This window comes from Mustela nivalis, assembly GCF_964662115.1.
Source record: "Mustela nivalis genome assembly, chromosome: 1".
In the NCBI taxonomy this organism is placed as follows: Eukaryota; Metazoa; Chordata; class Mammalia; order Carnivora; family Mustelidae; genus Mustela; species Mustela nivalis.
The window spans coordinates 121,291,745-121,319,068 of NC_139020.1; the positions used below are offsets into that span (position 1 = coordinate 121,291,745).

Sequence of the window (27,324 nt, forward strand, 5' to 3'; positions counted from 1 at the left end):
AGGAACTTAGGGAAACTAAAGGGTGAGTGAGGAGATGAGAGACCAGGATAGGAAAAAGCACTGGGAAAGAGAAGACTTACATCCAGGACCCTTTCAACATCAGTTCTGCTTAGGGTGTGCCCTGCCCCTTGGAAAGAGTACTGGGGTAGGAGTCTCAGGAGTGGAGTTTGAACTCCAGCCCCACCACTCACAGAGCAATACCACAGGTCTCTGAATCTCATTGCTCACATCAGAAAACCACACTAATGATCTAGCTCCCCTCCCACCGAGGTGGGCTGTGAAGCTTGGTAACTCGTATACAACTTGGAGACTGCCAGGCACTAGACCAGCGGCTCTCAGACCTGGCTGAAGGTTACAGACCTTCAGAGCTTACAGAACTTCCTATACCCAGGCCACTCCTCACAACCAGTTACAGCAGAGCGTCTCTAGGTAGGACCCAGGCACCCGCATTTTACAAAGCTCCCCATGTGATTTTTTAAAAAAGATTTATTTATTTGTCAGAGAGAGAGCACACAAGCAGGGGGAGCAGCAGGCAGAGCAGGCAGAGGGAGAAGCAGGCTCTCCGCCGAGCAAGGAGACTGATGCAGGACTTGATCCCAGGACTCAGGGATCATGACCTGAGCCAAAGGCAGTGGCCCAACCAACTGAGCCACCCAGGCGCCCCTCCCCACGTGATTCTAATATGCCACTTGAGTTGAGAATCACTGCCCGAGACCACTGTTTCTAACCTGGAGGCAACTGGCAATGTCTGAAGGCATTTGACTTAATAGCTTGGGTGGGGGTTGCTATTTACATCTACACACCTCAGGAGCTAGGCAAAACATCCTACAATGCACAGGATGGCCCCACACCAAAGAATTATCTAGCACAATATGTCAACGGAGTTGAGAAACCCTGCCTTAGACACATGTAAGAAATGTTTAATGTTTTTTTGTTATCCAGGTCCTGTCCCTGGCCTAGATCAAAGAAATGAAAACCCAGAATAGCCTAAGATTTTAGAGACCTTTTCACCTTTGCCCCAGTTCTGGCCCTGAAAATAGAGCAAAGGTAAAGAGCATCATTCATCACACTGGTGTCTAATGAAGTCCTATTCTGTGCCAACAACTGTGCTGGAGTCATACCTGCTGGGCATCCAGGAGTTCCCATCCTGGCCCATCCCAGAGATTAAGACCCCCATCAGATCACCCCCAGTAAGTGAATACCTGGCCCAACAGTTAGGGTCTGGTGGGCACTCTAAGTGTGGCGCCATTAGCGTGAGTGCGCCTGTAAGGTAGGAATCATGGCCCCACCCCCACCTTGGGAATCTTTGGTCCCAGCGGGAGACTTAGCCACACTCTGATTGAAGAGCTTGACCACGGGATCTATTTTAACAGGTAGCAGGAGCCAGAGGAGTTGTTGTGGTTGTTGTTGTTTTTAAATTAACATATAATGTATTATTTGCCCCAGGGGTACAGGTCAGTGAATCATCAGTCCTACACAATTCACAGCACTCACCATAGCACAGAAGGTAAATCTATACAATAGAAAATGAAATCTTCTCATTTGCAACCACGTGGATGGAACTAGAGAGTATTATGCTGAGTGAAATAAGTCAATCTGAGAAGGACAATTATCATACGATTTCTCCTATATGAGGAATTTGAGAGGCAGAGCAGGGGGTTGTGGGGGGGAGGGAGGCCTCTCTCCTTTTTTGAGGGTGCAAGCCCAAGTGCAGTTTCTCTCTCTCTCTCTCTCTCTCTCTCTCACACACACACACACACACACACACACACCACAGTTACTGATTGGGATCCCCGAGTCTGCGATGTACAGACACGTCACCTGTCATCCCAGGACTGGCAGGAGGATGAACTTCAGACCCTAAACCCCACAAGGCCCCTGAACTGTCATTCTCTGGACAGCCTCCAAAACCCTCCCACAAGAAAATCCTGACAAGGTGAACCCTAGGACCTCTCTGGAAGCCCTAATTTATAACCTCTGTCTCCATTAATTAGGACAGCACTATTGTTCTTTTCAGGTGCAAATTAAACAGCTCAACAGTGCCCTACAATTAAACTCCACTTAATTCCCCTGAATGTCCCTTATCCAGGCCAACACTGACAGGAGCCATCCCCCACCTCACCCCCCACCTGCAAGTCTGAGTCTTTCCTAATCTCAGTTCCCAGGGGCTTCACCAATGCAGTCCCAGCTGGGCATCCCGCCCTGAGCTGGCGGCCTGCAGGACTGAGTCAGTGTAGGTGGTGGGGACCTGCTAATCACCCATGTCACAGGAAGAGCTTTCTTCTCAACGGGAGTGGCGACAAGGAAAGGGATGAATATGCCTTTGGGAAAAGGAGTTGATTCACTCTAAGAGGGACACTTACCTATGATGACATCCGCCATTCTCTCTCCAATAATCAAACCCTACCAATCCTTCAGAGACAAAGTTTGGGGCCCTCCTCTCCTTCCAAGTCCAAAAAATCCCCCTCCTTGGAGTGCTGAGCCTCTTTTTAAAAAATAAAAAATTAATTAATTAATTTGACAGACAGAGATCACACGCAGGCAGAGGCAGGCAGAGAGAGAGGGGGAAGCAAGCTCCCTGCTAAGGAGAGAGCCCAATGTGGGGCTCAATCCCAGGACCCTAAGATCACGACCTGAGCCAAAGGCAGAGGCTTAACCCACTGAGCCACCCAGGTGTGCCTGAGTGCTGAGCCTCTTAAAGGTGATCCTGGCCATTTCTTCTTAAGATGCCTCCAAAAAAAAAAGACCAGTTCTCAATGAACAGAAGTTGTGGTTTATTTTAAATGGTTGGAGGTAACAAATAGGCTAGTACACAAAAATACAGTATAATTTTGCAGTGTTAGTTCCAGGATTAGTATTTATGAAATTCCTGAATTCATAGTGTAGCTGAGATAGGCTCGTCCAATCATGGTGCATAGTCTTAAAGGTAAAAAATAAATTCTATTCTGTCCCATTACTGTCTCTCTGTGACTTTCATTTGGTAATAGCATCAGAAGTTGAAAATCCTTTCATGAATGTGATGTCTAGGCCCAATGAGTCCCTTCCCCCAATACCACATATCCCAGTGGAGGTCCTATTTGAGCTCCTTACACTTAGCTCTCTCTCTTACCATTGTCTTAGACATCCCAGTGCACATTTGTCACACTTGTGGTTGTCTGCCATCTTGTGAACAAGTCTCCCCTATTTGATTAAGGAATTTCTTCATGGGGAATTCCATCTCTCCAAGGTATTCACAGAAAGAAGAAATAGCTTTCCCAGCCTACCTGGAGCATGCAGGCTCCAGGTGTGAGACCAAGATTCCCAAGTAAAGAGATCTGGAAAGAGAACTAGGTGAGGAAGTTGGATAATGTGAATTCAGTTTTTTGAAATGGTGGCAGTGGAGGGATTGGCTTGGGTTGACATCAGGCACAGACTTCTGGTTCCCAGTGTCCAGTGCCATAGGCACTATATATAATGGCAGTGGACACGAAATAGAGAAGCAATGAGATCTCTGTGCTTCTTACACAAACCACCTGTCAAGTGGATTCACCAAAAAAATCAACACAGAATCTGGTCAAGTCTCTGGTTCTAACCACATATTTACAGGAAATGCAGGGGCAGAGGGATATATTAAAGGATTTTTGAAGGATGCAATTAGCAAAACCTAGACTGTAAGAAACAACAGGATAAATAACCTTGTTTCTTCAACAAAAATTACAAGGAACAAAGAAGATACAGAGAGGGAACCTATAACCTATATTAGAACCTATAATCTATATTAGACTTAAAAAGACTCAGAGGGGCGCCTGGGTGGCTCAGTCAGTTACGTGTCAACTCTTGATTTCAGCTCAGGTCACAATCTCAGGGTCATGAGAGAGAGCCCTGAGTTGGTCTCTGTGATCAGCAGGAAGTCTGCTTGCAATTCTGTCTCTCCCTCTCCTTCTGCCCCTCCCTCAACTCATGTATGTGCTCTCTCTCTCTCTCACTCTCTCTCAAATAAATAAATATTTAAAAAAAAATATGTTAAAAAAAATTTTTTTTAAATAAGAGACTCCGGAGACATTTCAACTAATTATACTCTATGGCCTTCATTTGAATCCTAATTCAGATAAATAAACCGTAAAAACAAAATAAACAAAAAAGTATATGAGATAATTAGGGAAATGTATATACTAACAACATTTGATTATACTGCCAGAAATACTATTAAACTTTCGAGTGTGAGGGTGTCTGAGTGGCTCCATTGGTTAAGCGTCTGCTTAGGCACAAGTCATGATCCCCGGGTCCTAGGATCAAGTTCCACCTGGGCTCCCTGCTTCTCCCTCTGCCTTGACCCTGTCCCCTGCTCGTGCTCACTCTCTCTCTTTCTCAAATAAAATCTTTTAAAAAAAATAAACTTTCAGGTGTGATAATGACATTATGGTCACATATCTTTTTTTTTTTTAAAGATTTTATTTATTTATTTGTCAGAGAGAGAGCGAGTGAGAGCGAGCACAGGCAGACAGAGTGGAAGGCAGAGTCAGAGGGAGAAGCAGGCTCCCTGCGGAGCAAGGAGCCCGATGTGGGACTCGATCCCAGGACGCTGGGATCATGACCTGAGCCGAAGGCAGCTGCTTAACCAACTGAGCCACCCAGGCGTCCCTATGGTCACATATCTTAAGAGTTCTTATCTTTTAAAGATACACAGTGAAATATTTATGGATAAAAGGGCATGATATCTGGGTTTCATTTTAAGATAATTGGAGAGGGGAGAAGTAGTAGGAAAAGAGATGAAATAAGACTGGCCATGACCTGATAAATGTTGAAGCTAGGTGATGGTCATTCAACTACCTTATCTTCTTTTTAGATGTTTGGAATATTCCATGATTTAAAAGTTGGGGTTTTTAAAGATTTTATTTATATGAAAGAGAGAGACACAGTGAGAGAGGTAACACAAGCAGGGGGAGTGGGAGAGGGAGAAGCACGCTGAGCAGGGAGCCCAATTCAGGGCTTGATCCAAGGACCCGAGGATCATGACCTGAGCTGAAGACAAATGATTAATGACTGAGCCACCCAGTTGCACCTTAAAAGTTTTCTTTAAAAAACTGTTTTAGGGACGCCTGGGTGGCTCAGTTGGTTGGACGACTGCCTTCGGCTCAGGTCATGATCCTGGAGTCCCGGGATCGAGTCCCGCATCGGACTCCCAGCTCCATGGGGAGTCTGCTTCTCTCTCTGACCTTCTCCTCTCTCACCTTCCCACTCTCTCTCTCAAGTAAATAAAAATAAATAAATAAAATAAAAATAAAAAACTGTTTTAAAAATATAAAAATTTAAACAAATAAATGACCTTGCATGAAATCAGACTCCATATGGCTTAACTATGAATACCCTTGCAAAGCTGATAACTTGCAGAGCCCCATGGCAAGGTTAACCAGGCACTTTCCATTTCAGATCAAAGAATGGAAAGCATTTCTCCTCTGTGGGAGGTGGAGGATGGAGCTACTTGAATGTGGAGACTGAGAAGCTGCAGTGCACTCTGGCCATCTGGCCTCCTTCAGCTTCATATATGCTCTGGTTTCCGCAGATGCATTGGGAACAATGGTGCCCAGTGCCATGACTACCATGCGTCTCCATTCCATCCCAGATAGTTAGCTCTACCGCCCACCTGCGGCCAGCTTTCTCTGCCACAAACTGTCCACATGCTCTTCTGTAGCCAAGGGGACATTGGAAGGTGTGTGGAGATGATGGATCTTCCAGAGCCAGACTCTGGTTCTGGTGCTCTGAGATAGTTGGAAGGGGGTTAGTGGTATGGTGCTCCAGCCTAGCCCAGGAGAGTGGCAGTGAGAGACCATAACAAGGCAGTGGTTTGGAGGGGAGAGGCAGTTGCAACCAGCAATGTTAAAGGAGAATCTATGGGACTTATCATATGATTAAATACAGAGAGAGGGAAAAATAGAAGAATCCAGAAAAAAAATTCCCATCAAGTTCCAGGCAGTTAATATATTTTATCTCCTTATGTCTTCACCATCAGTATTGCAGACCACTGCCAGGGTTCTTATTCCAAGTCTGGTCCCCTTCTAATAATAACACTCAGTCCATGTGCTTCACACAGTTCATACCTCCATGTTCCCCAGCCAGTTCCAGGATTGGCATACAACACGGGCCTGGCCCATCAAACCCGAGGTCACTAGACCTGGCACAATTACATAATCTTGGGTTTTTCATTAAAGCTATTGAAAAAGAAATGTTCTTTAGCCTTTGGGAAACTAAAGGGGTAAAATATCAGCCTGGAGCTGCTGAGGGCCATCACATGGAGGAAGTCTTACTGAAATGAAGCCTACATGGAGGAAAGCAAGGGCAAGAGATGAAGAGATGCTCCATCGCTTGAATGTTAGGATCAAGCCCTGTTTGACATCAGTCCTAACCATGGGCTTTTTGCTTGTTAGCCAATGAAATCCTTTGTTTTCCCTAACTAGTATCACACACACACACACACACCCCACTCTGGCAGAGATCCTGGACTCCAAGCATAAGGGTGAGAAGGTGGGGAACAGAGTAGTAATGAGACCAAGTAGATAAAGACAGAGGAGAAGAAGGATGGAGACCTAGTAGAAAAGAGAGTTGTGGTGGTTTTCAAATACTTTGACAAATTCTTTGACATGCCTCCCTTCCAAGGCCCAATTTCCCACCTTCTGAATGTGGACTGGTGGCATAAGTGATGGTGTGTGATTTCTGAGGCTAGGTCATACAATGGTATATACAACTACCTCCTCGGTCTCTCTCTTGGATCTGAGGGAAGCCAGCCACCATGTCACAAGGACACTTGAGTAGACCCGTGGAAAGGCCCACATGGACAACAACTGAGGCCTCTCACCAGCAGCCAGTGAGCCACCTTTAAAAGCAGGTCCTTCCATCCAGCTAAGCCACTCTCACACTCTTGACCCATAGAAACTGTGACATAATAAATGCTTATGTTGTTTAAAGCCACTAAATTATGGAATAATTTGTTACACAGCAATAAATAACCAATACAGGAACTCTCAGATGCATAAGCAGGGTGGCCTCTGTGTGGACCGATGATATCTCAATGGGAACCATGAAAGACTGCTGTGCCTCCATGAGTATGACAAATCAGCCTATGGCAAGACTTCCTTTCTTCTCTGTAGGCCTTTAAAGGCAGAACCAAAAGAAGCACCTGGGTCTTTGAGATGCCCAAGACTGTGTCCCTTCCATAAGGTAACATTTTTAAGTCTGGTTGCCAAGGAGCTAGAAGATGGGGAGGGAATAGCTAATGAACCTCAGATTGTTTTTTTGAATCCTAGAGAGGTCAAGAACTAGAAGACATAAGAAAATGGTGGTTCTGTTATTAATTTAATTACTTAAGTCCCACAGAGATGTGATTAAGATAGAACCAAGATAAGATCATGGTAAATCCAAAAAGACTGTCCTTATAGGAGACAGATAAGGGCACACACGAAAGAAAGTGGTTTGAATGTGGAGGAAAAATATTGGGCTGATGTGTCTACAAGTCATAGAATACCAAGGATCACCAATAGAAGTTAAGGGGGAGGGGGGTGCCTGGGTGGCTCAGTGGGTTAAGCCTCTGCTTTCAGCTCAGGTCATGATCTCAGGGTCCTGGGATTGAACCCCACGTCGGGCTCTCTGCTCAGCGGGCTGCTTCTCCCTCTCTCTCTCTGCCTGCCTCTCTGCATACTTATGATCTCTCTCTGTCAAATAAATAAAATCTTAAAAAAAAAAAAACCAAAGTTAAGAGAGGGGCAATGAACAGATTCTTGCTCAAACCTCCAAAAGGAACAAACCCTGAAGTGGGAGAATAACTTTCTGTTGTTTTAAGCAAAAGAAAAAAGAAAGATAACTTACAAATGATATTAAACGATAGGTGAAACGATATCAGTTAACAAAATTAAAATGGCCTTACTTCTGTCCATTTTTAGATATGATTGTCTGTTTTGTGTGTGTTGAGTTTGAAGAGTTCATTATAGATCCTGGATATCAACCTTTTGTCTGTACTGTCATTTGCAAATATCTTCTCCCATTCCGTGGGTTGCCTCTTTGTTTTTTTGACTGTTTCCTTTGCTGTGCAGAAGCTTTTGATTTTGATGAAGTCCCAAAAGTTTATTTTCGCTTTTGTTTCCTTTGCCTTTGGAGACATATCTTGAAAGAAGTTGGGAAGATATGAACAGACACTTCTCCAATGAAGACATACAAATGGCTATCAGACACATGAAAAAATGTTCATCGTCACTAGCCATCAGGGAGATTCAAATTAAAACCACATTGAGATATCATCTTACATCAGTTAGAATGGCCAAAATTAACAAGACAGGAAACAACATGTGTTGGAGGGGATGTGGAGAAAGGGGAACCCTCTTACACTGTTGGTAAGAATGCAAGTTGGTGCAGCCTCTTTGGAGAACAGTGTGGAGATTCCTCAAGAAATTAAAAATAGAACTTCCCTATAACCCTGCAATTGCACTCCTGGGTATTTACCCCAAAGATACAGATGTTGTGAAAAGAAGGGCCATCTGTACCCCAATGTTTATACTCGCAATGGCCACAGTCGCCAAACTCTGGAAAGAACCAAGATGCCCTTCAACAGATGAATGGATAAGGAAGATGTGGTCCATATACACTATGGAGTATTATGCCTCCATCAGAAGGGATGAATACCCAACTTTTGTAGTAACATGGACGGGACTGGAAGAGATTATGCTGAGTGAAATAAGTCAAGCAGAGAGAGTCCATTATCATATGGTTTCACTTATTTGTGGAGCATAACAAATAGCATGTAGGACATGGAGAGTTAGAGAGGAGAAGGGAGTTGGGGGAAATTGGAAGGGGAGGTGAATCATGAGAGACTATGGACTCTGAAAAACAAGCTGAGGGGTTTGAAGTGGCGGGAGGGTGGGAGGTTGGGGTACCAGGTGGTGAGTATTTAGAGGGCACAGATTGCATGGAGCACTGGGTGTGGTGAAAACATAATGAATACTGTTATGCTGAAAATAAATAAAAAATAAAATAAATAAAATAAAATGGCCTTACTTAAGATGTTCCTCTATTGTCCTTCATTGCTCCATAAATGTGTACTGATCACATAAACAGGGCCAGAGCTGTGTCTGGGCCATTCACCCAGGAAATGTGACACCAGTGCCAGGGGCCACATGAGTGCCTGAGATGCCCAGTGGTACAGGAGTTTGTTGGCAGAGTGAGAACAGAGTACAGTGCAGGACTCTAGAAAGACCCCCTGTCAGTCCACAACTGAGCAAGCTGGCTGGATATTTGGAGAGGTAAGAGGGGGAAATTTTCTAACACATAGAGATGCAGTACTAGGTGAAGCACTTTAGGCATTGTGTGGGAGAAATACCAGAGGGAAGAAGTATCTTCAGACTGCTTGCTTCTCAAAGAAGAATCTGGAGGGAGTAAGTCTTTATCTGAAGAAGTGACCCGGAACCCTCCTGGACATCTCAGACACCATGACAAGTGGGGCGGGGAGAGTGTGGGGAGCTGCCTGAACCCACAGGGCCCCCTTAATTCCTGTCCTATAGCATCTGCCCTCCTCATTCTGGTGTCCAAGTCCTCCTTTAGAAGTCTGTCCCTTGGGGCGCCAGGGAGGTTCAGTGCGTTAAAGCCTCTGCCTTTGGCTTAGGTCATGATCCCAGGGTTGGGCTCTCCGCTAGCGGGGAGCCTGCTTCCCCCCACCCGCTGCCTGCCTCTCTGCCTACTTGTGATCTCTGTCAAATAAATAAATAAAATCTTAAAAAAAAAAAAAAGAAGTCTGTCCCTTGAGTGCTGGACACATCCTTTCTGTTTGAGCCATCCTTTCTGTTCACTGAAGTGAACAGTGACAGTTCCTGCACTACACTATTGTTCTTCCCATTCTCACTGAAGAAATGCCTAGTTCTTCCCTTTACAGCCAATTCTTATGAAATTCTCCAAGTCCTTCCTCCAAAAAGTCCTCTTTGACTGACTTTCCTAGTTAATTCTCAATTTTTATTGGTTTGGTGCTGTGGTGATGTTGGAAGAGAGGGGTCAAACCAGGTTGTACATTTCAAGATCTCATTCTTGTTGATGACAACATGGATTCCGTCAGACTTTCTCCAGCCAGGTAGGATTGGTCACATGCTATTCTCCTTTTCCTCTTCACTTTGCCCTGTGTTCTCTGAGTTACTGGGCTGTGTAAGTGAGTTAATTACTCCTCTGACCTTCATACTGTGGTTATCAGCCCAACTTTGACCATGTTTTCATTTATGGCCCTCCTAAGGAGACCTCCAGTGTTAAGAAATCTTCCTGCCACACAGCAATAGGTAGTGACCTTTGGCCCACCAAACAGGCCACCTCTGAGAGGGAACTGCTCCTCAGATGAGGTGGGCATTGCAACACCTAATGTAGGATGTCAGGATAATGCCTGGGTATATCTTTAGAAAATTTCTGCTCTTTTGCACTTTGGGACTATCACCATTTTATAGCTCTTAATTGATAATCCTCAAGGTTATTGTAATCACTACAGATTATTTTTCCCCAAGCCCAACCTATTCTTGAAGACTCAGTTGAAGGCCCTACCAAAGCAAGACACATTCCTTATCAGCCCTGGATGGTCTTTTTCATGATGAACATTGTGTCATTATTAAATTACATTCTTTTTGTGGTATCCACTCTCTTAAAAATATTTTTGCATCAAACAGTAAATCAAAACTCAAGTAGAAAAATGGTTAGACATTGATGACAATGAAAAGACTACATGGGAGAAAACATTTGAAAATCATATATCTGGCAAAGGGCTCATATAAAAAATGTTAAGAACTCTCTACACTCAACTGTAAGAAAACAGTCCAGTTAGAAAATGAAGGAAAGACTAGAATAGACACTTCACCAGTGAAGACATAAGGGTGGCAAATAAGTACATTAAAAGGTGTTCAGGATTGTTAACCACTGGAAAATGCAAATTAAACCATAATGACTTACCTGCTCAAAAAGCATGCTAATATATTTGTTAGAAGGACTAAAATTAAAAATCTGATAGTACCATGTATTGGCAACCATCCAGAGATACTAGATCACTCACCCATTTTTGGTGGAAATATAAAATGGTAGAGCCCCTCTGAAAAAGATAGTTTCTTAAAGCATTGAACACACACTTATGATACAACCCAGTAATCACACTCCTGGATATTTTCCCCAGAGAAATGGAACCTTATATTCACACAAAAACCTGTACATGAATGTTCATAGCTGCTTCATTTCTAATTGCCAAAGACTAAAAACAAAAACCCAATGACCTTCAACTGATGAAGGGTTAAACGAACTGTGGTACATTCAAACAGGAATGCCAGTCAGCAACAAAAGGAACAAACTACTGATACTTAAAATAAATGGACAGCTCCTAGGGCATTGAGTAAAGTGAAAAACCCAATCTCAAAATTTTCATAGTATATGGTTCCATTTATATGGCATTATCTAAATGACAATATTATAGAGATGGAGGACACATCAGTGGTTACCAGGAGTTAGGAAGGGCCAGGAGGATATGATTACAAAGGAGCAGCATAAGAATGTTTTTGTGGAGACAGAACAGTTCCATATCTTGATTGTGATGATGGTTACATGAATCTACACATGTGATTAAATATAATAGAACTGTACACAAAGATATATAAAAGGAGCCTGCCAAAAATTGTGAAATCCAAGTAAGATTTGTGGTCAGTTATATGTATTGTGACAACCAATTTCCTAGGTTTTGATAATGTTCTATAGTTATAGCAGAGGTCAACAGTAGAGGAAGCTGAGTGATGGATACTCAGAACCTGTCTGTACTATTTTTCCAACTTCTTGTGAGTCTGTAATTATCTGAATGATGGACATTGGAGAGGATACATGCTGTAATGAGCACTGGGTGTTATACACAACTAATGAATCATTGAACACTACATCAAAAACTAATGATGTACTATATGCTGGTTAATTGAACATAATAAAAAAATTAGAAACATTTTAAAAATAACACTATGTATAAAATCCTAAGGTTTATGATTAAAACAAGGCTCAGGGAAAAACTCATATCCTTAAATAATTAATAAATTAATATGTAAAATATTAATTATTATATAAATTGATAATATTCAACAAAGTAAAAATAATTAAATTAATAATTTAAATATTAGGAAAAGAGTAGCAAAATAAAAATGAAGATAATAGAAAAAGGATCTGATAAAGCAGAACTGGAAATTAGTGCCTTTGAAAATAGACAAATAGTGGCTCCTGGGTGGCTCAGTTGGTTAAGTGTCCACCCCGTATCGGCTCAGGTCATGATCTCAGATTGTGAGATCGAGTTCCAAGTCGGGTTCTGTGCTAAGAATGGAGCCTATTTAAGATTCTCCCTATGCCCCTCCTCCCGACTCCCCAACTTGTCCACATGCACATGCTGTCTCTCTCTCTCTCAAAAAGAAAAAAGAAGAAAAGAAAATAGACAAATAGAACAAATCTTTAAAAATAAAGTGTTGGATCTTTAAAAATAAAACACAGAAACCACCAGCTAACCAAATCAAGAAAAAGTAAGAATTCATAAGTATACAAAATTAAAATTACAATGAGGAAATGGCTACTGACATAGAGGAAATAAAAGTATGATGATCTCTCCAAAAAAAAAGGAAGATTTTCAAGTAAAATATAAAGACCAAAACTGATCACAGAACAGAGATTTAGAGAGACCAGTGACCTTGGTTGAAATTAAGGACGTTGTCAAAGAATCTTCCGCCCTCATAAAAGCACCAGGCCCAGATGATTTCATAGACATTTTTATTAAGTACTAAATACAAATACTAGTACAAATAATGCCCTTGTACCTTTTTCTATCAAGGTTTCAAGTTGTTAGTTTTTTGCTATGAATATGTTTTTCTTTCTATTTTTGTATTCTCATTCCCGTTCCTCCATGAACCACCATTTAAGAAAATATCTTATTTTTAAGTAATCTTTTTACCAAATATGGGACTTGAACTCAAAACCCCAAGATTAAGAGTTGCATGTTTCACTGATGAGCCAGGAAGGCACATCTGTAAGCAACCATTTTAATAAGTTTAGTGTGAACATATTTTTGCAAGTTATGCATTCTTTTGTGGCACTATATTCTTAATTTTCACAAATGATATTATGTTATATATCTCATTGTTTCCTATGATTTCTGATACTAACTTAAAAATAAAAGCATAGCAAAATAGATTTGGGTGGCTGAATTCTTAACAAGGTATGACTAAATGCCAGTCATTTCAATTGATGAAATATTAAAAACATTTCTACTAGGGGTGCCTGAGTGGCTCAGTTCAGTTCAGTTAAGCAACAGACTCTTAGTTTGGATCAGATCATGATCTCAGGGTCACAGGATTGGCCCCATATGGGGCTCCGAGCTCAGCATAGAGTCTGCATGAGATTCTTTCTCTCTCTCTCTCCCTCTGCTCCTGCCCTTGCTTGCACATTCTCTCTTTCTCTCAAATAAAATAACTAAATAACTAAATAAATAAAATCTTAAAAAAAAAAAGTATTGTAGTGTCTAGGTGGCTCAGTCAGTTAAACATCTGATTCCAGTTTTAGCTCAGGTCATGATCTCATGGGTTGTGGGATGGAGCCCAGCATAGGGCTCCATGCTCACCGGTGAGTCTGCTTGAAAATTCTCCCCCTCTGCACCTCCTCCACTCACTCAAACTCAATCTCCCCCAACCTTAAATAAATAAATAAATAAATAGATCTTGTTTGTTTGTTTGTTTGTTTAGAGGCATTTCTACTGAAGTCAAGAATAAGGCATGGATACCCACTAATACTCTTCCGTAAGGATTAGCCATTGCCAACAATCAAAAAGGAGTAAAGGTGTAAAAATCAGAAACAAAGAAGAAAAACTATCATTATTTGTAGATGATATGATTGTATACATGAAAATACAAGAATACAAGCAAATCAAGTAAACAAACTATTACAGATAATAAGAGAATTCAAAAGAGTAATTGGACACAAAACTAATGCCAAAGTCAGTAGCTTTCCCATATACAAACAAAACACAACTAGAAAATTTAATGGGAGAAAAATTCCATTTATAATAATAATGACAGACAAAATATTTAGAAATAACTAACAAAAAATATGAGAGATATATAGACAAAAACTTTAAACTCAGACTTAATATAAAATAAGATTTGGATTAATGGAAACCCCTACCCTGTTTTTGTATAGAACTCAACATTACAAAAATGTCCATTCTTCCTAAGTTAATATGTAAATTGAATGTGAACATTTTTTCCATTTTCATAACAAAATGGAATTTTTAATTAGTGGGGAAATGATTTGAAATGGTACTGGAATAATCAATGACACATTTGGGAAACTAATTAAGCTAAATCAAAAAGTTTTTAGGCTTCAAAGTGAAAGTAAAACTTCTAAAAGTAAATACATGAGGTTTTCTTTTTATTTTTTATATTAATCTTAGGGTAGGGAAGACTTCCTATGACATAAACCTTAGAACCAATGAAAAGAAAAGTTTGATAAAGTACCTATTAATTAGAATTCCAGTACAGAACTTTCAGTTTAAAAGTGTGGATTAAATACATGAATTGGGGCGTCTGGGTGGCTCAGTGGGTTAAGCCACTGCCTTCGGCTCAGGTCATGATCTCAGGGTCCTGGGATCGAGTCCCACATCGGGCTCTCTGCTCAGCAGGGAGCCTGCTTCCCTCTCTCTCTCTCTACCTGACTCTCCATCTACTTGTGATCTCTCTCTGTCAAATAAATAAATAAAATCTTTAATAAATAAATACATGAATTTATCACTGCTCTTTACCAAAATTTCACTACCATGACAATAAAAATGTTACAGGACAATTTTTTTAAAGACAGTAAAATCATGACCTTCATACAAACATAAAATAAATGCTTGGCAAATATTTTATTTAATTTATTAATTAATGAAAGAACTACTGAGATGTTATAGCTCTTACAAAGCAGGATTTGACTTAGAGATTTATATCCTCATCTAAAAAAATCTACTTGCCTTGCCATGATAAGGTGTCATTTGCATAGCTATAGACAGGAAAAGTTTGCAATATTATCAGTTCTACAAGTTAACTTCTATCTCCCAGAATTGGAAAATAGCCTAGTCAGAAACAATCAACAAAACTGAAAGGCAACCTATGGAATAGGAGAGATATTTGCAAATGACCTATCCCATTAAAGATTAGTATCCAAAATGTATAAAGAACATAGGTAACTCAACACCAAAAAACAAAAAACAACCAATTTAAAAAATGGGCAGAAGATATGAATTGACATTTCTCCAAAGAAGACATCCAGATGGGGGGAAATGCAAATCAAAATTACAATGAGATATCACTTCACACCTGTCAGAATGGCTAAAATCAACAACACAGGCATTGGTGAGGATGTGAAGAAAGGGGAGCCGTCTTGCACTCTTGGTAGGGATACAAACTGGTGCAGTCACTGTGGAAAATAGTATGGAAGCACCTCAAATAGTTAAAAATAGAACTACCCTATGACCCAGTATTTGTATTACTGGGTATTTACCTCGAAATACAAAAGCATTAATTCAGAGGAATACATGCCCCTCTGTATTTATAGTAGCATCATCTACAATAGCCAAACCATGGAAGCAACCCAGTGTCCACTGATAGATGAATGGATAAAGAAGATGTGAAGAAGATATATAGATAGATATGTAGGTATCTACATATCTATTTATATATGCACATATATATGTATATGTATGTATGTATGTATTCACATTCTGTATATACATATGTGTGTGTGTATGTGTGTGTGTGTGTGTATAATATACATATATAATGGAATATTACTAATCCCCTTTCCCCGGAATGAAATCTTGCCACTTGGAACAACATGGAGAGAGCTAGGGAATATAAAGCTTATTGAAATCCATCAGTCAGAAGGACAAATAACATATAATCTCACTCAAATGCGGGACTTAGGAAACGAAACAAATGAGCAAAGGGAAAGAGAGAGAAAAATCAAGAAACAGAATCTTAACTGTAGAGAATAATCTGGTGGTTATCAGAGAAGCTGGATGGTGGGTGGAGGAAATAGGGGTGATAGGGACTAAAGAGTGCCTTTTGTTCTGATGAATAAATTAAATGAAATGAAAAACAACAAATAAGAACAAAAAATAGTTTACTCTAATGCTTGCTGAAGTCTCTCCTATAAGCCAAGACTAGAATCTGTTTTTTTAACAAAGAAAGTCTCAGAGCCCTATAGAAACATGTACTTCCAAATATCAACATTTCAAAGAATTAACTCTTGGGTAGAGGCATCTAAGCTGGAATCATTTGGGCATCTTTCAGACCATATCAGTAGACTAAGTCTGGATTTCCAGAACCCTTTCAGTTGAGAAACAGATGGCTTCATAAGACTATGAATTTAAGATATGGAATGGAACAAGAATTAATTATACAGAAATGAATGAATTGATGAGAAAGATTTTATTGTGGTTGTTTGGAATATCACCGATGTTGTTTTAATGCACTATTTTCCAGATATTTAAGGAAGCCCTTGTCATTTTTTCTTATGCTCTAAGTGACCCATGGCAATTTGGTAGACTCTGCTTTTATAAACTAAAATGAAGCAGTTAAAAGTGATATCTAATTCTATAAATTCCTAGAACTCAGAAATTATGAGTCTCTTTCTTATGGCATTATAGTTATTTGCATGGGTTTGGTAATAATCTGTCTTCCTTTCTACCAGACCTTAATTAAACAAATTGACCAAATGACCAAGGCCTTTGGATATGTCATTTGCAATATCTTCTCTCATTCCATAGGTTGTCTTTCAGTTTTGTTTCCTTTGCTGTGCAGAAGATTTTTATTTTGATGAAGTCCCAATAGTTTGCTTTTGTTCCCTTGCCTCAGGAGAAATATCTAAAAGAATGCTGCTGCGGCCAGGGTCAGAGAAACGACTACCCATGTTCTTTTCTAGGATTTTTATGGTTTTCTGTTGCACTTTTAGGTCTTTCATCAATTTTGAGTTTATTTTTGTGTATGGTGTAAGAAAGAGGTCCAGTGTCAGTTCTTCCAATGTTGCTGTCCAGTTTTCCCAACACCATTTGTTGAAGATCTTTTTCCCATGGGATATTCTTTCTTGCTTAGTTGAAGATTAATAGACCATGCAACTGTGGTTTTATTTCTGGGTTTTCTGTTCTATTCTATTAATCTATGTGTCTATTGTTATTGTGGTACCATACAGTTTTAATTGCTACTGTTTTGTAATATAACTTGAAGTCTGGAATTGTGATATGTCCAACATTGCTTTTCTTTTTCAAGATTGTTTTGGCTCTTCAGGGTCTTTTGTGGTTCCATAGAAATTTTAGGATTGTTTGTTCTAGCTCTGTGAAAAATGGTTGTTGGTATTTTGATAGGAATTGAATTAGATCTGTAGATTGTTTTGGTAGCATAGACTTTTAAACAATACTTGTTCTTCTAACCCACAAGCAAGGAATGTCTCTCCATTTCTTTGTGTCATCTTGAATTTCTTTTATCAGCGTTATATAGTTTCCAGAGTATAGGTCTTCCACTTCTTTTGTTAATAAGATATTTTACTGTTCTCGGTGCATTTATAAATGGGATTGTTTTCCTCATTTCTCTTTCTGCTGCTTCATTATTAGTGCATAGAAATACAACAGATCTCTGTACATTGATTTTGTATCATGCAACTTTACTAAATTCATTTATCAGTTCCTGTAGTTTTTTGTTAGAATCTTTAAGGTTTTCTATAGATGGTATCATGTCATCTGCATTTAGTGAGAATTTTGCTTCTTTGTGAATTTTGATGCCTTTTATTTCTTTATGTTTGATTGCTATGGCTCAGACTTCCGCTATTATGTTGAATAAAAGTAGTGAGAGTGGACATCCTTGTCTTGTTCCTGACCTTAGGAGAAAAGCTCTTGGTTTTCTTTACCACTGAGTATGATGTTGTCTATGAGTTTTTGTTTTTGTTTTTAAATATATGGCCTTTATTAAATTGAGATATGTTCCCTCTAAACTTACTTTGCAGAGGATTTTTTTTTTTAATCATGAATTGTTGTTGTACTTTGTCAAATGCTTTTTCTGCATCTATGGAGATGATCCTACAGTTATCCTTTCTCTTATTAATGTGAAGCATCATGTTGATTATTTTTTAGATATATTGTTTGATTCAGTTTGCTCATATTTTGTTGAGAATTTTGCATCCAAATTCATGAGAGATATTGGCTGATAGTTGTCTTTTTTTGTGGTGGTTTTATGGTTTGATGTCAGGGTGATACTAGATTCATAGAATAAATTTGTTAAGTTTTCTTTCCTCTTGCATTTTTTGGAATAATCTGAAAAGAATGAATATTAACTCTTCTTTAAATGTTCGGTAAAATTCACCTGTGACACTATCTGTTACTGGACTTTCGTTTTTCGGGAGTTTTTTTTTTTTAATATTACTGATTCAGTTTTGTTGATGGTAATTGATCTGTTCAAATTTTCCATTTCTTCCTGCTTCAGTTTTGGTAGGTTATATGCTTCTAGGAATTTATCCATTTCTTCTAAGTTGTCCAATTTGTAGGCATATAGTTTTTCATAATATTCTGATATAATTATTTGTATTTCTGCGGTGGTTATCTCTGCTCTTTTGTTAGTGATTTTGCTTATTTGGGTCCTCTCGTTCTCTCTTTTCTAATGAGTCTTGCTAGAGGTTTATCAGTTTTGTTGATCTTTTAAAGAAACAGCTCCTGGTTTTATAGAATTATTCTTTTTTTTTTCTTTTAGTTTCTATATCATTTATTTCTGTTCTAATATTTATTATTTCATTCCTTTTGCTGGGTTGGGTTTTGCTTGTCCTTCTTTTTCTAACTCCTTTAGGTATAAGGTAGGGTTGTTTATTTGAGATTTTTTTTGCTTCTTTAGGTAGGCCTGTATTGCTATAAACTTCCCTCTTAGAACCATTTTGCTGCACACAAAAACTATTTTAAAATGACAGCTATTGTTATTTTATTACTGAAAATTTTCAAATGGACTGATGAGAGTTCATAATAATAATAATGCAGGAATACTACAACTTGGAAGGATATTTAGTCATTTGGTTAGTGGCATACAAAACAAAAATAATAAACCTGTTCTCCCAAAAGAAACTTTAAACAAATGTCTCTTATATTAATCATTAAGTCTACTTGCTAAGAAGCCAATGGATGATACATCTGATTTATAAAATTGGATGATATACTTTTATAAAGGGAAAATTCTTAGGATAGAACATATCATAATCCTTATATAAAACAGATATGTAATATATGAAGAATATCAAGTAAAAAGTTGAAGTAGGGCCTAGACATCTATATTTCTATGCAACTTTATAATTAGGTCTAATATGTATTGAGGCCCACTGACCTAAAAATTACTTGATTCATATTTTTAAAAAAGAAAAAATGTCTGTGGCAGTCAACATTTTAAACAATAATTGAAATGTATTGTTGCTCAGTATCATCAGACAAAACACTGCCAAGACTCAAATAAATAAGGAAAAGTTCAACAGAACTATTTTTATAAGACTTCCAGTCAGTGTTTTCCCCAAACTTAAACATATACAGAAAGCAAAGCATTGAAAAATCTCCAGAGACTTCCCATAAAGCATAAAATTTCTGAAATATTTATATTAATAACATCTTACCTATACAAATTTAACCTAGGGAAGGCTGAGCATTTCTTCTGATATTATTAACAACTCTTCCCATGCAGCTCACCAAACATGATTATTTCTAGCATCCCTTTTTATAAGGTAAAAGAACAAAGCTTTGTGATTTTCCAGGAACCCTCTGGGAAATCTCAAAGACTACTTTAGGTGTAAAAGATTTCCTGCAAGTCTTATTTATTTTCTTCTATATTTCAGACCTGATTTTTGGAAGGCAAAAATCAAGAGTTGTCAGAGGAGATTTAGACACTTGATTAAGACAGGATCATAGGTACCTGAGAAACAATGTTTGGTTGATTATTGAGTCAAGGTGACAATAAAACATTTAAAAATAAATATGGGGAGGAAACAAGATTGTAAAGAACCTTAGCACTTTCATAAGCAAGGAAACTTTTTTTCTTCTTCTCTTTTTTCTTGCTTTCCTTCCTTTTCATAGTTAAGAGCATAAAGTCAAAATGGACCAGCTTGTATTCCTAGCGACAGCATAAGAGTGTTCTCCTTTCATCCTCATTAACATTTGTTGTTTCCTGCCTTGTTAATTTTTGCCAGTCTAACTGGTATAAGGTGGTATCTCATTGTGGTTTTGATTTGAATTTCCCTGATGGCTAGTGATGTTGAGCATTTTTTCATGTGTCTGTTAGCCATTTGTATGTCTTTTTTAGAGAAGCATCTGTTCATGTCTTCTGCCCATTTTTTGACTTCATTATTTCTTTTAGAGTGTTGAAGCTCTCTGGGAAACAGTATGGAGTTTTCTCAAGATGTAAAGAATAGAGCTACCCTAAACCCAGCAACTGTACTAAGTATTTACCCCAAAGATATAGGTGTAGTGAAAAGAAGGGCACGTGCACCGCAATGTTCATAGCAGCAATGTCCACAATAGCCAAAGTGTGAAAGGAGCTGAGATGCCCTTCAACAGACAAATGGATAAAGAAGATGTAGTCCACATATACAATAGAATACTACTCAACTATCAGAAAGGATGAATACCCACCATTTGCATTGACATGGTCGGAACTGGAGGAGATTATGTTAAGTGAAATAAGTTCAAGCAGAGAAAGACAATTATCATATGGTTTCACTTGTATGTGAAACATAAGGAATAGCATAGAGGACATTAGGAGAAGGAAGGGAAAAATGAAAGGTGGGAAATCAGAGGGGGAGATGAACCATGAGAAACTATGGACAACATATAACAATAATTGAAATGTATTGTTGCTCAGTATCATCAGACAAAACACTGCCAAGACTCAAATAAATAAGGAAAAGTTCAACAGAACTATTTTTATAAGACTTCCAGTCAGTGTTTTCCCCAAACTTAAACATATACAGAAAGCAAAGCATATGCAAACAATGAATTATGAAACACTACACCAAAAACTAATGAAGTACTGTATGGTGACTAACATAATTAAATTTTTAAAAATTAAAAAAAATAATTTAGAAAAATTTAAATTTTTAAAAATTAAAAAAACTCAATATGGAGAATGTAAGATTATTCAGGCAAGTTACAGAATCTTTGCTTTCTAGGCAGATTACACAGAAAGTAAATAAGGTAGCCAACCCTGCTAGCTTCCCCAGGACTGTTCTGATTGTAATATTGAAAGTCCCATATCCCAGGAAGCCCTCGGTTCTGGACCACTCAAGAATGTGGGTCACTTTAAAAAGAATAGACATTTGTATTTTAGGTCAAGACATTAATCAGAAAATCAAAGATGCAAGCCCAACTTTGCAAAAATTCTAACACATTTCATAGCTTATAAGACTAAGGATTATAAATCAGGATAAGAAAAATCTACTTTCCCAGTTTTTTCTTTCCCATACTTTTCAATATTCTGGTTATACTTTTATTCTAATACAAATGTCAAGGGGTCCATAAGTTCAAAATTAATTCTGTAATAATATTAAGATGCTATTTTTGATAACATGCTATGATTCATCACTATCTTCAAATTAATGCATAAATGAGTATTTTAAATATTTCTGTTTTTATTTTTAATGGAGTAAATATAAATTATTGTAACCACATAAATCCCAAGAACCGCTGCTTATGGAAAAGCAAAAGCATATTCTTGGTTGTATTTCTCTGTCTTTGCTCCTAGTGCAGTTGCAACCAGTCATATTAATTATAACTTTTCACTGAAGTAATTAACTTCTATTTCACAGAGAAAACTAGAGAGCAGATAATTGAGAACTTTCTGTCATATGAAGCATTTTAGCAGATTAGCAGAGTTCATAATACAATTTTTTACAGTCACATGCATTCCTGTGTGGCAAAAAATGAGCACATTCATTAACATGACTCATTGCTATAGTTTCTCTTTTAGCATATTAGAAAAGCAAAATTATGCTTAGTAATCAATGTGGCAGTGCTCTATACTACTTAGAAAGTACCTAGATATCCACTGGCCGCATAATAATTAATTTAATTTAATATCAGCTCACAGTTTTTTTAAAATGCTGTTGAAATTAAAATTTTGTCAGAATAATGATTCAATTTAGTCAAACATAAATTTTTATTTTTCATAATCTTAAGCATTATGTAGGAGTAATGTTAGCTTATTTGATCAGCAAACCTGTAAATGTCTAAGAAAAACACACCTACATAGAAAAAACTGCTTAAATTACACTTAATAGTGATAAATCAGAAAAGACAAAGCTGTTTTTATTAAACTCACATTAGTAAACTGGTCTTGTTTACCAAACATTTACTTTAATTATATGAATTTGGGATTTTAAAAGGTTTCTGACTTAGCATCAGGAAGAATAATTTTACCATATTTTTATAGCACATTTAAAGTATTCAAAGTTTAATTATCTTATTTGGGAGGATTTTATATAGCTACTTATTAATTCTAAAAACCAACCAGAATAAAATTCCTTTAATTTAAAAGACTTTGTACTCTAATTTATTTATACCCTCCAGAAATAGGAAAACACACACACACACACACACACACACACACACACACTGAGAGGTAAAGGCCTTTCCAAATTATAGAGAGTTTATAGTTTCAGTTCTATAATTTTAGTCACAGGTCACATGACACAGACAGAAATTTTTTTTGAAAATCACCATTCTGTCTATCAAAGAGAGCTGTTCTTCTTCCTAGTGAGTATGAAGTTTTTCATTAATCTGTGTTCCCGGGACACCTGGGTGGCTCAGTGGGTTAAAGCCTCTGGTTTCGGCTCAGGTCATGATCTCAGGGTCCTGGATTGAGCCCCGCATCAGGTTCTTTGCTCGGTGGGGAGCCTGCTTCCCCCTCTCTCTCTTTGTCGCCTTTCTGCCTACTTGTGATCTTTGTCTGTCAAATAAATAAATAAAATCTTTTTAAAAAATCTGTGTTCCAAATAGACAAACACATAAGCAAATAACAAGAAAAACAAATAAAAAGGACTAATAAACCAGATTCTTTGTCCTCTCTCACCCAGCAAAGAATAGATATCTCTCACTTACCTACAAAAACCATCAAATGGCTGGGCAATTAAGACAAATGCCCAGTTATTGCTCTCACCAATGTCGTATAACTGATGGACTGTAAGTGAACAAAACCAAAATGCAAAACTAATAGAGGAAAAAAACCCAGAGAATATACAGTTGGCAAAGTTAAAGTTCTATTGACACTTGGGATTCACCTAGGAGACCCCCCCAAAAAAATGTGTCTTGCTTAAGCTGCTAATGAAGCATACTTGTCTGAGCACACAGTCTACCTGCCTCTGTCAGATGAATCTATTGTGCATCTCAGCAGAAACTTCAAAATTGTTAAAAGATATTTTTTAAAAGATGAAACCATAACTCATACAAATATAAAATGAATACTGAGCAAAGATTTTAAATTAACTCATCAATTGATGAGGGAACCAGTAAGATGTCACAATTGGTTCAAATGATAGTTTGAGTTAAAGAGATTTATATTCTCTACTGGACAAACCTATTTGCTTTGCTATGATCAAGAATCAATTGCACAGCTATACACTGGAAACACCTTCATCACAATCAGCTCTACATGTTAACCTCTATCTCTACAAAATTGGAACATAGCCAAATGCAACTTGAATGGGTGAGCTAGACAGAACAGCCACTGATTTTTTTTTCCCATTTCAAAACTTTTTAAAACTTTTCTTTTTCTTTTTCCTGTGTCTCTTTCTTTAAAATTTAATTTCTTTTCAGTGTAACAGAATTCATTGTTTATGCACCACACCCAGTGCTCCATGCAATACGTGCCCTCCATAAAACCCACCACCAGGGTCCCCCAACCTCCCACCCTCCATGCCTTCAAAACCCTCGAATTGTTTTTCAGAGTCCATAGTCTCTCATGCTTCATCTCCCCCTTCAATTTCCCTCAACTCCCTTCTCTCCATCTCCCCTTGTCCTCCATGCTATTTGTTATGCTCCACAAATAAGTGAAACCACATGATAATTGACTCTCTCTGCTTGACTTATTTCACTCAGCATAATCTCTTCCAGTCCCGTCCATGTTACTACAAAAGTTGGGTATTCATCCTTTCTGATGGAGGCATAATACTCCATAGTGTATATGGACCACATCTTCCTTATCCATTCGTCCATTGAAGGGCATCTTGGTTCTTTCCACAGTTTGGCGACCGTGACCATTGCTGCTATAAACATTGGGGTAGAGATGGCTCTTCTGTTCACAACATCTGTATCTTTGGGGTAAATACCCAGGAGTGCAATTGCAGGGTCATAGGGTAGCTCTATTTTTAATTTCTTAAGGAATCTCCACACTGTTCTCCAAAGTGGCTGCACCAACTTGCATTTCCAGCAACAGTGTAAGAGGGTTCCCCTTTCTCCACATGCTCTCCAACACACGTTGTTTCCTGTCTTGCTAATTTTGGCCATTTTAACTGGTGTAAGGTGGTATCTCAATGTGGTTTTAATTTGAATCTCCCTGATGGCTAGTGATGATTAACATTTTTTCATGTGTCTGATAGCCATTTGTATGTCTTCATTGGAGAAATATCTGTTCATGTCTTCTGCCCATTTTTTGATATGATTATCTGTTTTGTGTGTGTTGAGTTTGAGGAGTTCTTTATAGATCCTGGATATCAACCTTCTGTACTGTCATTTGCAAATATCTTCTCCCATTCCTTGAGTTGCCTCTTTATTTTGTTGACTGTTTCCTTTGCTGTGCAGAAGCTTTTGACCTTGATGAAGTCCCAAAAGTTCATTTTTGCTTTTGTTTCCTTTGCCTTTGGGGACATATCTTGAAAGAAGTTGCTGGGGCTGATATTGAAGAGGCTACTGCCTATGTTCTCCTCTAGGATTCTGATTGATTCCTGTCTCACATTGAGGTCTTTTATCCATTTCGAGTTTATCTTTGTGTACAGTGTAAGAGAATGGTCTAGTTTCATTCTTCTACACATAGTTGTCCAATTTTCCCACCACCATTTCTTGAAGAGACTGTCTTTTCTCAGCTGTATATTTTTTCCTGTTTTGTGGAAGATTATTTGACCATAGAGTTGAGGGTACATATCTAGGCTCTCTACTCTGTTCCACTGGTCTATGTGTCTGTTTTTATGCCAGTACCATGCTGTCTTAGTGATCACAGCTTTGTAATAAAGACTGTGTCTCCTTTTATTAACACTCTAATATTTTTTTGCAGATTTAATATAAGCAATCTATTGTTTTCTCACATTTGGAATCACCCATGTATTGTTACCCATTTTGTCCCACCCTCATTCATATTTATTTATTTATTTATTTATTTTCAGCGTAACAGAATTCATTGTTTATGCACCACACCCTGTGCTCCATGCAATATGTGCCCTCCATAATACCCATCACCTGGCTTCCCCAACCTCCTACACCCAACACCTTCAAAACCCTCGGATTGTTTTTCAGAGTCCATATTCTCTCATGGTTCATCTCCCCTTCCAATTTCCCTCAACTCCCTTCTCCTCTCCATCTCCCCATGTCCTCCATGTTATTTGTTATGCTCCACAAACAAGTGAAACCATATGATAATTGACTCTCTCTGCTCTTTTCAAAACTTTTGAAAAAAAAATAAAGATAGTATAAAATCACAAAAGTGAAAGAACAGTTGAATGATGGGAAAAATGGAAAAGTGTTTGGATGAGTAGTAATTGACTTAGTAAAGTAGGAAAATAAACAACCTAAGTGTCACAAAGGAGTATGCCAATGAGAAGCCATCTAATTTACCTATAGAACTTTCTGTGGGACACAGAAGTCAGAAGTACCAAATGCCCCAGAAGGTAGGCATTATCTATTTTATAACTGGAAGTTTGTACCTCCTAGTTAGTACCCTTTATCTATTTCTCCCATTCCCCCACCATAAAAACCATCTCTTCTCTGGGAAACATCAGTTTGTTCTCTGTATTTAAGAATCTGATTTTTTGTTTGTTCATTTGTTTTGTTTGGTTTTGTGCTTTGTTTTTAGATTCCACATATGAGTGAAATAATATGGTATCTCTCATTCTCTGACTTATTTCACTTGGCATATTACCCTCTAGGTCTATCCATGTTGCCAAGAATGGCAAGAGTTCATTCTTTTTATAGCTGAGTAATATTTCATTGTATATACTCATTATCTATCTATCTATCTATCTATCTACACACATTCCATATCTTGGCTATTGTAAATAATACTGCAGTAAACTCAGAAGTGCATATATCTTTTCAAATTAGGGTTTTGGTTTTGGGGGGAGGTCAATACGTAGAAGTGGAATTACTGATTCATGTGGTGTTTCTATTTTTAATTTTTTGAGGAACCTCCATACTGTTTTCTCTGGTGGCTGCACCAATTTACATTCCCACAAACAGTGCATGAGGGTTCCCTTTTCTCCACATCCTCACCAACACTTATCGTTTCTTGGCCTAACCATTCTAACTAATGTGAGGTGATATCTCATTCTGGTTTTGATTTACATTTCCTTGATAGTCAGTGATGTTGAGCATCTTTTCATGTGTCTGTTGACTGTCAAACATCTTCTCTGGAAAAATATTTATTGGTGTCCTCTGCCAAGTTTTTAATTGGATTATTTCAGGATTTTTTTGATATTGAGTTAATTTCTTTATATATTTTGGATACTAATTCCTTATCAGGTTATTTGCAAATATCTTCTTCCATTCAGTAGTTGACTTTTTATTTTATTGATGATTTCATTCTGTGTGCAGAAGCTTTTTATTTTGGTATAGTCCCAATAGTTTGTTTTTGCTTTTGTTACCCTTACCTGAGAAACCATACCTAGAAAAATGTTGCTAAGGCCAATGTCCAAGAGGTTACTTCTTTGTTTTCTTCTAGGAGTTTTATGATCTCAGGCCGCATATTTATATCTTTAATCCATTTTGAGCTTACTTTGTGTATGGTGTAAGAAAGTGGTCCAGTTTCATTCTTTTGTATATGGCTGTTCAGTTTTCTCAGCACTTCACATTTGTTGAAGAGACTGTCTTTTCCCCATTGATTATTCTTTCCCCCTTGGTTATAGATTAATTGACCATATAAGTGTGGGTTTATTTCTGGGCTATCTGTTTTATTCCACTGAACTACGTGTCTGCTTTTAATGCTAAGCCATAGTGGGTTTTTTTTGTTTGTTTGTTTGTTTTGTTTTTAAAGATTTTATTTCTTTATTTGTGTGTGTATGTGAGAGAGAGAGAGA

General features: G+C 38.1%; 1 protein-coding gene across 1 annotated transcript in view; it reads left to right on the plus strand.

The window, feature by feature from the left end:
* COPB2 (COPI coat complex subunit beta 2) overlaps window positions 1–27,324 on the plus strand; it is a 460,843-nt gene that overhangs the window by 309,097 nt on the left and 124,422 nt on the right. The window lies entirely within an intron of this gene.